We start from the raw sequence: 12,500 nt of genomic DNA, 5'->3' as shown, positions 1-12,500 counted from the left end.
GCCGCCCCGGCTGACGCAGTTCGGACTTGGCACTTTTTGGCTGAGCCTGGCTGGCGGCCCACTCACTCGATCGCCATGTCTGTTTGCCACAGTTTTCCCGGTGGTGCCGCACCCGGGCTCGCCCCGGCTGACGCAGTTTTCGCGCCGCCCCGGCTGACGCGGTTTCGTGCCGCCCCGGCAGACGCGGTTTTTTGCGCCGCCCCGGCTGACGCGGTTTTTTGCCGCCCCGGCTGACGCAGTTCGGACTTGGCACTTTTCGGCTGTGCCTGGCTGGCGGCCCACTCACTCGATCGCCATGTCTGTTTGCCACAGTTTTCCCGGTGGTGCCGCACCCGGGCTCGCCCCGGCAGACGCGTTTTTTTTTTTTCTTTCGCCCCGGCTGACGCAGTTTTCGCGCCGCCCCGGCTGACGCGGTTTCGTGCCGCCCCGGCAGACGCGGTTTTTTGCGCCGCCCCGGCTGACGCGGTTTTTGCCGCCCCGGCTGACGCAGTTCGGACTTAGCACTTTTTGGCTGAGCCTGGCTGGTGGCCCACTCACTCGATCGCCATGTCTGTTAGCCACAGTTTTCCCGGTGGTGCCGCACCCGGGCTCGCCCCGGCTGACGCAGTTTTCGCGCCGCCCCGGCTGACGCGGTTTCGTGCCGCCCCGGCAGACGCGGTTTTCGCGCCGCCCCGGCTGACGCGGTTTTTGCCGCCCCGGCTGACGCAGTTCGGACTTAGCACTTTTCGGCTGTGCCTGGCTGGCGGCCCACTCACTCGATCGCCATGTCTGTTTGCCACAGTTTTCCCGGTGGTGCCGCACCCGGGCTCGCCCCGGCTGACGCAGTTTTCGCGCCGCCCCGGCTGACGCGGTTTCGTGCCGCCCCGGCAGACGCGGTTTTCGCGCCGCCCCGGCTGACGCGGTTTCGTGCCGCCCCGGCAGACGCGGTTTTTTGCCGCCCCAGCTGACGCAGTTCGGACTTAGCACTTTTTGGCTGAGCCTTGCTGGCGGCCCACTCACTCGATCGCCATGTCTGTTTGCCACAGTTTTCCCGGTGGTGCCGCACCCGGGCTCGCCCCGGCAGACGCGTTTTTTTTTTCTTTCGCCCCGGCTGACGCAGTTTTCGCGCCGCCCCGGCAGACGCGGTTTTCGCGCCGCCCCGGCAGACGCGGTTTTTTGCGCCGCCCCGGCTGACGCGGTTTTTTGCCGCCCCGGCTGACGCAGTTCGGACTTGGCACTTTTTGGCTGAGCCTGGCTGGCGGCCCACTCACTCGATCGCCATGTCTGTTTGCCACAGTTTTCCCGGTGGTGCCGCACCCGGGCTCGCCCCGGCTGACGCAGTTTTCGCGCCGCCCCGGCTGACGCGGTTTCGTGCCGCCCCGGCAGACGCGGTTTTTTGCGCCGCCCCGGCTGACGCGGTTTTTTGCCGCCCCGGCTGACACGGTTCGGACTTTGCACTTTTCGGCTGTGCCTGGCTGGCGGCCCACTCACTCGATCGCCATGTCTGTTTGCCACAGTTTTCCCGGTGGTGCCGCACCCGGGCTCGCCCCGGCAGACGCGTTTTTTTTTTTTTTCTTTCGCCCCGGCTGACGCAGTTTTCGCGCCGCCCCGGCTGACGCGGTTTCGTGCCGCCCCGGCAGACGCGGTTTTTTGCGCCGCCCCGGCTGACGTGGTTTTTGCCGCCCCGGCTGACGCAGTTCGGACTTTGCACTTTTTGGCTGAGCCTGGCTGGCGGCCCACTCACTCGATCGCCATGTCTGTTTGCCACAGTTTTCCCGGTGGTGCCGCACCCGGGCTCGCCCCGGCAGACGCGTTTTTTTTTTTTCCTTCGCCCCGGCAGACGTGGTTCCCCCCCCCCCTCCGTCTTTCTTTTTGTTTTTTTTTTTTCGCCGCGGCTGAAGTGGATTTTTCGGTGCCTCGACGCCCCGGTAGTCGCGGTTTTTCCGTTTCCGCACGGCCCCGGCTGACGCTGCTCGGTCACAGTCGCCTTTTGTGGTGATTGCAGACTTCTTGAGCGCGGGTGTTTTTTTTTTTGTTGTTGTTGTTGTTTTATTACGCATTCGCTCCAGCAGACGCTGTTTAGACTTTTTGTTTCCTCTTTTATCCTGCGACGAGGTGACGAGGTTTATTCGGTGCCCCGCCGCCCCGGCTGAAGTGATTTTTCCTGTCCCGTGCCGCCCCGGCTGACGCGGTTGGGACTTCGCGTTTGTTCGGCCGCCACGGGTTTTGGCGCACTCGCTCGGTTGCTTGTTGTTGCCACTTGTTGCGAACCCAGGTTTCTTGAGCGAGCGCGGGCGTTTTTTCTTCCTTTCTTTCTTTGTTCTATGTGTTAGCGAATCGGCCTTTAATATCACACGAGGACTCACAACCAACAATTTTCAGTTTGAAGTGTAAAAAATCTGCAGGTGTTGACGTAACTGACTTGCCCCGTACCCTTGAGTACATCCATGAAGTTCTCGTAGTACTACTAAATCGCATTATTCCAAGTGGAGAAATTCCCATAAACTTGCAAACCTCTACACGAAAATCGGTGCGCGTGATAAAGTTGAAAATTATCGTCCGATATCAAATGTGCCTTCTATAACACAAATTCTAGGAAAAAAAAAAAAAAAACACTTGTTCGCCGTTTTCTGCGCCGTGACTGGCAGCACTCCGGCGAAGCGAAACGGGGTCGATTCGAGCACGATATCGGCGTCTTTCGACGTGCTCGCCGGCGACCGTCGCACGAGTACGTCGCACGAGCGCGTCTGCCGGGGCGCCGTTTGCGAAGCCGACGCAAAAGTGGGAACCGCCGCTCGGATGATCGCCGCTTTCGGCAGAGTGAGTGTTGGCACTCCGGGGAAGCGAAACAGCGTGAATGCGCCCACGAAATCGGCGTATTTTGAAGTGCCCGCCGGCGACCGTCGCACGAGTACGGTAAACCGCGTCAGCCGGGGCGTAGTTCGGGACGCCGACGAAAAAGTGGGAAGCGCAACTCGGATCTTCGCCGTTTTTGCAGGAGTGAGTGGCGGCCCTCCTGCGAGACCAAGAAGCATCGATTCGTGCACGAATTCGGCGCCTTTCGACGTGATCGCCGGCGACCGTCGCTCGAGTAGGGCAAACCGCGTCTGCCGGGGCGGGCTTCGGGACGCCGATGCGAAAGTGGGAAACGCTGCTCGGATGTTCGCCGTTTTTGGCCGAGTGAGTGCTGGCACACGGGCGAAGCCAAACGGGGCCGATTACGGCACGATATCGGCGTCTTTCGACGTGCCCGCCGGCGACCGTCGCACGAGTACGGTAAACCGCGTCAGCCCGGGCGGAGTTCGGGACGCCGATGCGAAAGTGGAGAACGCCGCTCGGATCTTCGCCGTTTTTGGAGGAGTGAGTGGCGGCACTCCGGAGAAGCCAAGGAGCGCCAATTAGCGCACGATATCGGCGTCTTTCGACGCGCTCGCCGGCGACCGTCGCACGAGTAGGGCAAACCGCGTCTGCCGGGGCGGGGTTTACGACGCCGACGCAAAAGTGGGAACCGCCGCTCGGATGTTGGCCGTTTTTGGCAGAGTGAGTGCTGGCACTCCGGCGACGCGAAAGAGCGCGAATGCGCCCACGAAAGTGGCGTATTTGGACGTGCGTGACGGCGACCGCTGCAGGAGTACGAAAAACCACGTCAGCCGGGGCGAGCGACACACGGCGGTCTGGGTGCTTATCGCTGCTATTATAGGGGCACCCCGGCAGACGCAGAAAAAAAAAAAAAAATTTTCGACCTTCTTTTTTGCTGGTCGAGCTCGGGTAACCCAGGTCGCAATGGGAGCCGCGCACGAAAGCGGCGTCGCGAGACGCGTTCGCGGTCGCTAGTCGCACGAGCTCGGCAACCGCGTCAGCCGGCGCGGAGTTCGGGATGCCGACGGCTAAGTGGGTACCGCTGCTCGGATGTTCGCCGTTTTTGGCCGAGTGAGTGCTGGCACTCCGGTGAAGCCAAGGAGCGCCAATTCGTGCACGATATCGGCGTCTTTCGACGTGCCCGCCGGCCACCGCCGCACGAGTACGGCAAACCGCGTCTGCCGGGGCGGGGTTCGCGACGCGTACGCAATAGTGGGAACCGTCGCTCGGATGTTCGTCGTCTTTGGCCGAGCGAGTGCTGGCACTCCGGCGAAGCGAAACGGGGCCGATTCGGGCACGATATCGGCGTATTTCGACGTGCTCGCCGGCGACCGTCGCACGAGTACGGCAAAGCGCGTCTGCCGGGGCGAGGTTTGCGACGCCGACGAAAAAGTGGGAAGCGCCGCTCGGATCTTCGCCGTTTTTGCAGGAGTGAGTGGCGGCCCTCCTGCGAGACCAAGAAGCATCGACTCGCGCACGATATCGGTGTCTTTCGACGTGCCCGCCGGCCACCGCCGCACGAGTACGGCAAACCGCGTATGCCGGGGCGGGGTTGGCGACGCCGACGCAAAAGTGGGAACCGCCACTAGGATGTTCGCCGTTTTTGGCAGAGTGAGTGCTGGCACTCCGGCGAAGCGAAAGAGCGCGAATGCGCCCACGAAAGTGGCGTGTTTGGACGTGCTTGACGACGACCACCGCAGGAAAACGAAAAACCACGTCAGCCGGGGCGAGCGACCCATGGCGGTCTGGGTGCTTATCGCTGCTATTATAGGGGCACCCCGGCAGACGCAAAAAAAAAAAAAAAATTTTTTTCGACATTCTTTTTTGCTCGTCGACCTCGGGTGACCCAGGTCGCAGTGGGAGCCGCGCACGAAAGCGGCGTCGCGAGACGGCTTCGCGGTCGCTAGTCGCACGAGCTCGGCAACCGCGTCTGCCGGGGCGGAGTTCGGGACGCCGACGGCTAAGTGGGAACCGCCGCTCGGATGTTCGCCGTTTGTGGCCGAGTGAGTGCTGGCACTCCGGCGAAGCCAAACGGGGCCGATTCCGGCACGATATCGGCGTCTTTCTACGTGCTCGCCGGCGACCGTCGCACGAGTACGGCAAAGTGCGTCTGCCGGGGCGGGGTTTGCGACGCGTACGCAATAGTGAGAACCGTCGCTCGGATGTTCGTCGTCTTTCGCCGAGCCAGTGCTGGCAATCCGGCGAAGCCGAACGGAGCCGATTCGGGCACGATATCGGCGTCTTTCCACGTGCTCGCCGGCGACCGTCGCACGAGTACGGTAAACCGCGTCAGCCGGGGCGGAGTTCGGGACGCCGATGCGAAAGTGGGAAGCGCCGCTCGGATCTTCGCCGTTTTTGGAGGAGTCAGTGGCGGCACTCCGGTGAAGCCAAGGTGCGCCAATTCGCGCACGATATCGGCGTCTTTCGACGTGCCCGCCGGCCACCGTCGCACGAGTACGGCAAACCTCGTCTGCCGGGGCGGGGTTTGCGACGCCGACGCAAAAGTGGGAACCGCCGCTCGGATGTTCGCCGTTTTTGGCAGAGTGAGTGCTGGCACTCCGGCGAAGCGAAAGAGCGCGAATGCGCCCACGAAAGTGGCGTGTTTGGACGTGCTTGACGACGACCACCGCAGGAAAACGAAAAACCACGTCAGCCGGGGCGAGCGACCCATGGCGGTCTGGGTGCTTATCGCTGCTATTATAGGGGCACCCCGGCAGACGCAAAAAAAAAAAAAATTTTTTTCGACATTCTTTTTTGCTCGTCGACCTCGGGTGACCCAGGTCGCAGTGGGAGCCGCGCACGAAAGCGGCGTCGCGAGACGGCTTCGCGGTCGCTAGTCGCACGAGCTCGGCAACCGCGTCTGCCGGGGCGGAGTTCGGGACGCCGACGGCTAAGTGGGAACCGCCGCTCGGATGTTCGCCGTTTGTGGCCGAGTGAGTGCTGGCACTCCGGCGAAGCCAAACGGGGCCGATTCCGGCACGATATCGGCGTCTTTCTACGTGCTCGCCGGCGACCGTCGCACGAGTACGGCAAAGTGCGTCTGCCGGGGCGGGGTTTGCGACGCGTACGCAATAGTGAGAACCGTCGCTCGGATGTTCGTCGTCTTTCGCCGAGCCAGTGCTGGCACTCCGGCGAAGCCGAACGGAGCCGATTCGGGCACGATATCGGCGTCTTTCCACGTGCTCGCCGGCGACCGTCGCACGAGTACGGTAAACCGCGTCAGCCGGGGCGGAGTTCGGGACGCCGATGCGAAAGTGGGAAGCGCCGCTCGGATCTTCGCCGTTTTTGGAGGAGTCAGTGGCGGCACTCCGGTGAAGCCAAGGTGCGCCAATTCGCGCACGATATCGGCGTCTTTCGACGTGCCCGCCGGCCACCGTCGCACGAGTACGGCAAACCTCGTCTGCCGGGGCGGGGTTTGCGACGCCGACGCAAAAGTGGGAACCGCCGCTCGGATGTTCGCCGTTTTTGGCAGAGTGAGTGCTGGCACTCCGGCGAAGCGAAAGAGCGTGAATGCGCCCACGAAAGTAGCGTATTTGGACGTGCTTGACGGCGACCGCCGCAGGAGTACGAAAAACCACGTCAGCCGGGGCGAGCGACCCACGGCGGTCTGGGTGCTTATCGCTGCTATTATAGGGGCACCCCGGCAGACGCAGAAAGAAAAAAAAAATGGGGACATGGCGTGCGTCACCGTGCGGCTTCGCAGCGTTGCCGAAGTCGCCGAGCCCTTCGACTGAGCCGAACGGCGGACAGGGAACGTTGGTCGGCCGTTCTAACCTGTCGGTGCCACGCCGAGACGTCGTTAAGGAAAACCGCGTCGTGGGCCTCTACGACGCCGTCGAGTCGTTGTACGTTTGGTGTCCAGCGTGTCGGCGGCGAGTAGCGGACACGTCGTTCACGACTTCGGTCTTTCGCAGTCGACGCGAACTTGCGGAGAGTCGTGGTGCCTCACGTTTTCGGCAGAAACCGCGGCGGAATTTTCCCGTGCGTGCGCGCACGACCTCGGTGCTGTGCCGTCAGCGTAGTGTTGCACAAACTCGTGGCCTACCCAAGGTGCGGTACGTTTGCGGCCGTATCCTCGGTGGGAATTTCGTGAGTAGGGTCGCAAATTCTACGACCTCGGCGGGTTTGAGAGCGACGTAGACTTGTGGCACGCTCAACATGCCACACGTTTCGGGGCACACCCGCGGTGAAATTTTCTCGAGTACGCTCGTATTAGGGCCCAAGGAGGTCTGGGTACTTATCGCTGCTATTATGTGGGGGTTCTCGTGAGCGGCGTACGCGAAAGCGACCGGGTGTCTGATATGCGGCGGGCTTCGGCCTCGTGAAGCGTGTCCTCGGGTCTGCTCCAGGGGAATCCACGGCAGTCGTCTGCAGCCTCATCCGCTTGATGCGTTAGGGGCTGGTTGTCGGACGGTGCCGTTTTACCACGATATCGAGGTGTGTTCCGTGTCGTCCTCGGGCGATTCAGATGCGAAAGCGCCGAAGACGCGGGCGTGACCCGTCGTCTGGCGGCTTTGCAGTCTCGGCTCCGTTGCTAGTTCCGGCCGGTCCACCGACAGTGCAGCGGGCTTGGGCAACCCGCACGGCGCGACCGAGTCGATGCAACGAAAAAGAGCGAGCATGAACGTGCTTCTTGCCGCACGGCTCCCACTCGTCTTTCGGGAAGGTTGTGCCGTAGCGAGCTCGAACGCCGTCATCTCGGAGTGCAAAATAAGCGTGTTGGGGCGCCTGAAGGTGGCCTCCGCCGCACACAGACTGCGTCCGGCCCGCCGAGGGCGAGGACGGACGCGCAGTCGAACGATTACCTGGTTGATCCTGCCAGTAATCATATGCTTGTCTCAAAGATTAAGCCATGCATGTCTAAGTACATGCCGAAATAAGGCGAAACCGCGAATGGCTCATTAAATCAGTTATGGTTCCTTAGATCGTTTCTTCCTACTTGGATAACTGTGGCAATTCTAGAGCTAATACATGCAGTGAGCCTGGAGCCCTTTGGGTAACGGGTGCTTTTATTAGACCAAGATCGATCGGGTTTCGGCCCGTATTGTGTGGTGACTCTGGATAACTTTGTGCTGATCGCATGGCCACGAGCCGGCGACGTTTCTTTCAAGTGTCTGCCTTATCAACTTTCGATGGTAGGTTACTTGCTTACCATGGTTGTTACGGGTAACGGAGAATCAGGGTTCGATTCCGGAGAGGGAGCCTGAGAAACGGCTACCACATCCAAGGAAGGCAGCAGGCGCGCAAATTACCCACTCCCGGCACGGGGAGGTAGTGACGAAAAATAACAATACGGGACTCTTTTGAGGCCCCGTAATTGAAATGAGTACACTCTAAATCCTTTAACGAGGATCAATTGGAGGGCAAGTCTGGTGCCAGCAGCCGCGGTAATTCCAGCTCCAATAGCGTATACTAAAGCTGCTGCGGTTAAAAAGCTCGTAGTTGGATCTCAGTTCCAGACGAGTAGTGCATCTACCCGATGCGACGGCTCGGACTGAACATCATGCCGGTTCTTTCTTGGTGCACTTCATTGTGTGCCTCGAGATGGCCGGTGCTTTTACTTTGAAAAAATTAGAGTGCTCAACGCAGGCGAGTCGCCTGAATAAACTTGCATGGAATAATAGAACAAGACCTCGTTTCTGTTCTGTTGGTTTTTGGAATACGAGGTAATGATTAAGAGGGACGGACGGGGGCATTCGTATTGCGGCGCTAGAGGTGAAATTCTTGGACCGTCGCAAGACGAACTACTGCGAAAGCATTTGCCAAGAATGTTTTCATTGATCAAGAACGAAAGTCAGAGGTTCGAAGGCGATCAGATACCGCCCTAGTTCTGACCATAAACGATGCCAACCAGCGATCCGCCTGAGTTACTCAAATGACTCGGCGGGCAGCTTCCGGGAAACCAAAGTATTTGGGTTCCGGGGGAAGTATGGTTGCAAAGCTGAAACTTAAAGGAATTGACGGAAGGGCACCACCAGGAGTGGAGCCTGCGGCTTAATTTGACTCAACACGGGAAAACTTACCCGGCCCGGACACTGGGAGGATTGACAGATTGAGAGCTCTTTCTTGATTCGGTGGATGGTGGTGCATGGCCGTTCTTAGTTGGTGGAGCGATTTGTCTGGTTAATTCCGATAACGAACGAGACTCTAGCCTATTAAATAGGTGCGGGGTTCCCAGCACCTTACAACCTTCTTAGAGGGACAAGCGGCTCCTAGCCGCACGAAACAGAGCAATAACAGGTCTGTGATGCCCTTAGATGTCCGGGGCCGCACGCGCGCTACACTGAAGGAAGCAGCGTGTCTTTATCCCTGTCTGAAAAGACTGGGTAACCCGTGGAACTTCTTTCGTGATTGGGATAGGGGCTTGCAATTGTTCCCCTTGAACGAGGAATTCCCAGTAAGCGCGAGTCATAAGCTCGCGTTGATTACGTCCCTGCCCTTTGTACACACCGCCCGTCGCTACTACCGATTGAATGATTTAGTGAGGTCTTCGGACCGATGTCCGGCGCGGCCTTTCGGTTGCGCCGGTCTGTTGGAAAGATGACCAAACTTGATCATTTAGAGGAAGTAAAAGTCGTAACAAGGTTTCCGTAGGTGAACCTGCGGAAGGATCATTAACGGATTGTGAAGGGTGAGCGCCTCAGCTGCGTCTGCGCCCGACACTTTCTGCCGCTGACCCCGTTTGGACGCGGGGTCGGCTTTTCCCCACGGGGCTGCCTGAATGTGGAGCGGCACCCCGTGACAAATTGTTGCGCCCAGCGGACGCCAACACCGCGACCTTGGACGGTCGGCCAGGTGGCGGACGCGGGTACAAACGGCGCAACGCACTCATAGGTCGGCTTTCGACCCGCCACTGCACCGTGGCTCGAAGCGCTCGAAATGCGCGACCCGACCGCTGCGGGACCGCCTAGTACTGTAAACAGGAGCGGCGGAGCGCGAACGGCGAGTCGTGGTTACGTCGGTAGAAGGCGAGGCTGCGCGTTCCCGAAACGCCAGCCGAGTGCCCTCCCGACCGTTCGAGCGTGCAAGAACGAGACCCGACAATCGCGCGGCGACTGCCAAGTACGAGAGGAACGGCACAAGCGTCGGCGGTCGGTCAAGGAACTGGCGATGTGACGGGTCCGCTGTGCACCAGTGCATACCGTCCCGCCGTCCGCGGCAAGCGCCTCCGCGTCCTCGGGTGACGGAGGCTGCCGGTCGGTTCTTGCAGGCGAGGGATCTCGCTGGCACCGGTTCGCGTTGACGCGCGGCCGGTCATGGCACGGCGATGCGACGGCCGAGGTGCGCAGTACTCGATGGAGGAACCGCACGCTCCGATGACCGTCCCGCCCTCCGCGGCGTATGCGTACCGACCGTAATGGTTGCAGCAGCGCCGGCCGGCTTTTGAATTCGCCACACGAAACACGGTGCGAGATCGCGGTTAGGGGAGCGTCGACGTTGCCAGGCGTTTTGCTTGCTGCCGAGGGAAAGGCGGCACGGCCACGTCGCGCTCGTCGCGATTAGCGGGTCTGCGCGCTTTGGGAAGGTGCCGCAACGACTTGCCGAAAGAGGAAGCACGGAAGAACGAGGGACTTGGACGTCCCGACAATTGAACGCACTTGCGGCCAGGCCCTTGCTGGCTTCGTTCTTCCGCCTCGAGTAGGCTCGTACGCGGCTCCGGCGCCGAAAGTGGTCCTTGGCACCGACTTCGGTGGACGTGGGAAGTGCCGCGCAAGTACGGCGCGCCTGGCTCCACCTGTTGGCTAAAGTAGGCAGCCGGATCGGCATTTTGGTGTGCGGTGGCAAACCGTGGATGCGAAAAAAGCTTGTGCGATTTCGTGGAACAAAAAGCGGGGGTCCCCCTTTTTATGCGGAGGAGACCGACCCGCCCGCCGTGGTGAACCGCGACGCCACGGTAAAAACGGGAGAGGCTTGTCGATGGGACCGTGCATCCCGCGCTCCACGGAGGCCGGGAGGCGGCCGCCCGAGGAAATGTGTAGCCGTCGAGGCCCGCATCTGCGTGCACTCTTATCCAAATGGGTGTACCGCAGGCATTTTCTGGTTAGGCGGGCCAATGAGAGCGAGCACACAACGATACCTACGGGTCCGGCTTGGAGAACCGGCTTCGACGCCTCCCGAGTATTTATAGAGGGGTGGACCACGAAAGCACTCGCAAGTAGCGGAAGCGAAACGCCGTCCGAAACACACCGTTTGCTCGATTTGCGGCAGCCGAAAAAGGCGCGGCAGAGTTTTGGAGTCCAAGCGTGCGCTGAAAAGCGCCCTTCTTGGCCACTGTTTGGCCGAGTGCCAGAAACGTTTGGTTTTGACTGTACGGAATTGAACAAACACTTTTTCACGACTCTAAGCGGTGGATCACTCGGTTCTCGGGTCGATGAAGAACGCAGCCAGCTGCGAGACTTGGTGTGAATTGCAGGACACACTGAGCACTGATTCTTTGAACGCACATTGCGGCCTTGGGTCTTCCCTTGGCTTCGTCTGTCTGAGGGTCGGATCACATATCAAGAGAGCCTTCGGCGCACAAGGGAACGTGAGCCGTCGACTCGTTTTGACCGCGTCGGCAACACGGACAGCACGCTGAACACCTCACAGCGAGCGCCAACAGCGGCCACTCAAGGGCGAGACGGTGGCGACCGTCGTGCCAGAGCCCAACCGAAACGGGGGCGACCGACTGCATTGAGGATGTGGCACCTCGTTGAGACCGCCGCAGGACTTCGAGTCGGAAGGAAGCCTGCAGGGAAAGTGCGGTCGAGGTTGCGTACTCCTCTCTGCGACCGGGCGCGCAAGAGCTGCGAGAGCCACGGACGCGCAACTTTAACGCACGGTAAACACGAGGAGCGAAAGCCGGCCAGCAAAGCTTCTCCAGCCGTGCGCAAAGTGCGCGAGATCGCAGCCTTGCGTTGCGCTTGTTGCCCTCGAAGTAAGCAGGGTGTCCCGTAGACCGGGCGCTCGAACACGCTGCGGGGCCGTGCCTCCTCCAGGCTTTGCCGCGCGAACAGGGAACGTTCGCGCGCAAAGCGCAGGGAGGTGAGGAGGCTGCGCCCGACGTTTGCGGTTCGCTGCGTACGCGGTTGATGCGGAGAGCACGGCGCGACGACTTGCCGCGAAGCGGAAAAAGTCTCCCGCACGAGTTGGCGAAACGTTGGCGAAGCTTAAGGCGTTCTCGTCGTAGTCCGCCGTCGGTCTAAGTGCTTCGCAGTTCCCGTCCCGTTCAAAAAACTGGGCCACTCCAGTTGGGGCGGGGGCGACGCTACACGAGACGATGCCTCTCGCCAGGCTGCGTGGCTGCCCTTGCGGCGGCGGCGACTGGCCTCGGCGGTGTTTGGGCTTTCGACACGGTCGTTTATCACGCAACTGCTCGGACGACGCACGCGCGCAGCGGAATGCCGCTTGCCAGCCTTGTGAAGATGTGACCCTGTACAGGGTTGCGGGCGCACTTGGTAGGGCGTCGTACTCGGTTCGCGATGGGTTTACGAACGTGTCCCGTCACTTCCACGTCACACCGGTTGTGCGCCGCACGCGTGCAGCGGGGAAGCCGATTGCCAGCCTTGTGAAGAAGTGGCCCTGTACAGGGTTGCGGGCGCACTTGGTAGGGCGAGCGCACGCGGTCGTGCAGGAAGTTGATGGAAGCGAATGTATCCGCTGTCGACCTCAGATCAGGCGAG

At 60.8% G+C, this 12,500-nt stretch overlaps 1 long non-coding RNA gene and 3 other non-coding genes across 4 annotated transcripts in view; 3 read left to right on the top strand and 1 right to left on the bottom strand.

Annotated features, from left to right (window-relative positions):
• The window catches only part of LOC142792748 (uncharacterized), a 58,995-nt gene that overhangs the window by 3,688 nt on the left and 42,807 nt on the right, over nucleotides 1-12,500 (bottom strand). The gene's annotated exons all lie outside the window — the stretch shown is intronic.
• LOC142792765 (small subunit ribosomal RNA) lies at nucleotides 7,641-9,455 on the top strand. The gene has a single exon (XR_012891187.1). It is a non-coding gene; the product is annotated as a small subunit ribosomal RNA (ribosomal RNA).
• Nucleotides 11,175-11,327, top strand: LOC142792751 (5.8S ribosomal RNA). Its single transcript, XR_012891174.1, has one exon. It is a non-coding gene; the product is annotated as a 5.8S ribosomal RNA (ribosomal RNA).
• LOC142792780 (large subunit ribosomal RNA) overlaps nucleotides 12,482-12,500 on the top strand; it is a 4,027-nt gene continuing 4,008 nt past the window's right edge. The window contains exon 1 of the ribosomal RNA XR_012891202.1: nucleotides 12,482-12,500. This exon is cut by the window's right edge and continues 4,008 nt beyond it. This is a non-coding gene — a ribosomal RNA (large subunit ribosomal RNA).

This window comes from Rhipicephalus microplus, unplaced genomic scaffold, assembly GCF_043290135.1.
Source record: "Rhipicephalus microplus isolate Deutch F79 unplaced genomic scaffold, USDA_Rmic scaffold_244, whole genome shotgun sequence".
Classification (NCBI taxonomy): Eukaryota; Metazoa; Arthropoda; class Arachnida; order Ixodida; family Ixodidae; genus Rhipicephalus; species Rhipicephalus microplus.
The sequence above is the reverse complement of the archived record's forward strand: the minus strand, read 5'-3'. Positions and strand labels throughout refer to the sequence as shown.